Here is a 3,834-nt window from a genome sequence, read left to right as displayed (position 1 = left end):
TCATTTTACTAAGTCACTTGATAGTTTGTTCTACAGCAAGGGTATTTTTCCCACCAGTCAACCTCACCCAAGTACGTTTTTTTCTTTCTATGCCACAACTGCCCATCAGAGGACATGGTCCCAGCCTTCTGGGCAGAGAGGGAAGTGTTCACAAATGTCCTTAACTGCCAATGAAGACCGTCCATTGGGCAGTTTGCACAAAGGCATGGCAGTTTTCTGGAGACTTTGTTGCCTCTCCAGGTGTGCTGTGAGGTTAAAGAAAGGCGGGCCGGGTATAGTGGTTCACGACTGTAATCCCAGCACTTTGGGAGGCCGAGGTGGGTGGATCACCTGAGGTCAGGAGTTTGAGACCAGCCTGACCAATATGGAGAAACATTGTCTCTACTAAAAATACAGAATTAGCTGGGCGTGGTGGCACATGCCTGTAATCCCAGCTACTCGGGAGGCTGAGGCAGGAGAATCACTTGAACCCAGGAGGCAGAGGGTGCGGTGAGCCGAGATGGCGCCACTGCACTCCAGCCTGGGGAATTTAAAAAAAAAAAAAAAAGGGGAAGACTTGCCCTGGGTGCCATGGCACTGGCCTGGACATTGCCAGTAAGTGTGTTGCCAGACATCCTCCCTCCTCTTCCTTTCCTACTGTCCTGTGTGCCCTGCTCACCTTGGCTCTGCCAGGTAACTCTCTTGTACTACCCCTTTGTTAGATTGTAAATTCCAGGGCAATCTCAGTAGTATATTGTTATTACCTAAGGTTGACTTAGGAAGTATAAAACTGAATAGAACCTGTTTCTTCTTCAGCTTCTTCACTGACTTGTCTAGATTGAGTCACTGCCTATGACCTCTTGCTTATCCTAGGGAACAGGCCAGTTACTGGCTCAAGGAGCATAGTCGGGAGACCTAGATGATATTTCAGCCTGAGAGAAGGAATATGTCTCCAATGAGGAGTCCCCAGTGACACCTCCTGGATGGATCAGACCTGAAAAAAGGGAAAGCGATTCCTTTTAGCTAGCTTGCATGTGCCACTCCTGCATTCCCACCTCCGTGTTACCCTGAATTAGCTTCTGAACTTCTCAGCTTCAATATCCTTCTGCACATGTGCCTCCCTTTGTTACCTGTCAATGAAAGCCAGAATAGCAAGCTGTTGCCACTTTCTTACCGGTTGGCGAGAAAACACCTGAATTTCTCATATCCGCCTACTTTCACCTATGAAAAGAGTGGGGCTACTCAGGTGTGAGAAGGATGAAAGACAAACTGGGAGACCCAAGAAAATTCCCACCTGGACACAGTTTTTCCTGAGGCCATACTATGTACCCCTCGCCAGTTTATCTTCAACCCTTCTCTAATGATAAAAGCTCTGCACCTCTGTTGGTGGGAGTGTAAATTGGTTCAACCACTGTGGAAGACAGTGTGGCGATTCCTCAAGGATCTAGAACTAGAAATACCATTTGACCCAGCAATCCCATTACTGGGTATACACCCAAAGAATTAGAAATCATGCTACTATAAAGACACATGCACATGGATGTTTATTGTGGCACTATTCACAATAGCAAAGACTTGGAACCAACCCAAATGTCCATCAATGATAGACTGGATTAAGAAAATGTGGCACATATACACCATGGAATACTATGCAGCCATAAAGAAGGATGAGTTAATGTCCTTTGTAGGGACATGGATGAAGCTGGAAACCATCATTCTCAGCAAACTATCACAAGGATAGAAAACCGAACACTGCATGTTCTCACTCATAGGTGGGAATTGAACAATGAGAACATTTGAACACAGGGCAGGGAACATCACACACCGGGGCCTGTAGGAGGGTGGAGGCTTGGGGGAGGGATAGCATTAGGAGAAATAACTAATGCAAATGATGAGTTGATGGGTGCAGCAAACCAACATGGCACATGTATGCCTATGTATCAGACCTGCATGTTGTGCACATGTACCCTAAAACTTAAAGTATAATAATAATAAAATAAAATATAACAGTTCATAACAAAGAAAAAGAAAAAGCTATGCCCCCAGGTGCCCCTCCACACTTCAGTGGGGACACTGGTTCATCTGCATGCATGTCAATTTCCTGAAGCTCCTCAGACACATCTCCTGGGAGATTTTCCTTGGCACAGAAGAAAGAATAATAGATCTCTTCTTTATCCATTTCTCTCATCTGATTTTGTTTTACAAAATTGCAAATCCAGGGTGAAGAAGGTTAGTATAGTAGGTTAAGTGTGGCGTTCTAAGGTCAGAAAAGTCTGGGTTCAGATTGTGACTCTGTAACATACAGTTTTATGTCTGTAAGCATATCACTTTGGCCTTCATTTCCTCAAGTAAATAAAGGAGATAATAGCTAACTTGCCTGGTACTGTGACGATAATACATGTTTCTACATGTCCTTAGCACAGTAAGTATTCAACAATGGCAGATATTACCCATACTGGGTGAAGGCTCAGGTCTACATGGTCATATGTGTTAATGGTGCTCCCTGGAATTGCTCAGTGCAATGACTGCAGGAACCTTTTACCCCATAGTTCTGGGAAGATGTAAGTAAAGATGAGGACTTTTAAAAGTTTACATGAAGCAAAAGTTAGACAGAGAGTGGGCAATTCCTAGCAGTGACACCAAGCATACACTTGGTTCAGGGAAATTCTGGAGATAAAGAGAAGAAAATATTATTTTTCTTTTTTGGAGACAGGGTCTTGCTCTGTTGCCCAGGCTGGAGAGAAGTGATGGGATCACAGCTCACCATAGCCTCGGCCTCCGTGCTTAAACAATCCTCCCAGCTCAGTCTCCCTAGTAGCTGGGACGACAGGCACACATGACCATGCCCAGCTATTTTTTTTTTCTATTTTTTTTTGTTTTTAGAGAAGGGGGTCTCTCTTTGTTGTTCAGGCTTGTTTTGAACTCCTGGGTTCAAGTGATCATCCCGCCTCGGTCCCCCAAAGTGCTGGGATTACAGATATGAGCCACCACACCCAGCCAAAAACTTTAAAAAATATTTTTTTCCTGCATCAAGGGAGTGATACGTTGCAGAACTTATTTAAAGTACAGACTTGCGTTTGTAACCAATTTTTTTAAGAACACTATAAAAATAAAGAATAACTTTATTATTGTAAGTTCATGTGAAACACTAACTAGAATTTCTGAATATGTAATGGGATATTAGGCACAAACAGGAGAGATGCTGTGCCAATTGGACATAATTAGAAACAGCGATTATATATAATTGTTGCCATTGAGGAGCTTCTGGCCAGGCATGGCGGCTCTTGCCTGTAATCCCAGCAATTTGGGAGGCCAAGGCAGGAGGATCCCCTGGGATCAGCAGTTCAAGACCAGTCTGGCCAACATGGTGAAACCCTGTCTCTACTAAACATACAAAAATTAGCTGGGCATGGTGGTGCATGCCTGTAATCCCAGCTACTTTGGGAGGCTGAGACAGGAGAACCGCTTGAACCCAGGAGACAGAGGTTGCAGTGAGCCAACATTGTGTCATTTCACTACAGCCTAGACAAGAGCGAAAATCCAGCTCAAAAAAAAAAAAAGCTTCTAGTATAAAGAGCAGGGATTCTTAACTTGGGAATTATGGACAAGCCTCGAAAGACCCGCCAACTTCCAGAAATTGTGTACACAATTGTGTGTGTATTTGTGGGCAATTTCTACTCAGAATGTCCAGAGCTTTCTTCAGATTCTCAAAAGGATTAAAAAAAAAAAAGAAGAAGAAGAAGAAGAAGGAAAAAGAAAAGATGAAGAATCACAGATCAAGACTAAATAACCATTGAATTATAGTAATTTTTCTATGGAATACTACAAAAGTAGAGTACTCACGGTCATCTAGTT

This window comes from Mandrillus leucophaeus, unplaced genomic scaffold (genome assembly GCF_000951045.1).
Source record: "Mandrillus leucophaeus isolate KB7577 unplaced genomic scaffold, Mleu.le_1.0 Scaffold301, whole genome shotgun sequence".
NCBI lineage: Eukaryota > Metazoa > Chordata > Mammalia > Primates > Cercopithecidae > Mandrillus > Mandrillus leucophaeus.
Note: the sequence above shows the minus strand (reverse complement) of the source record.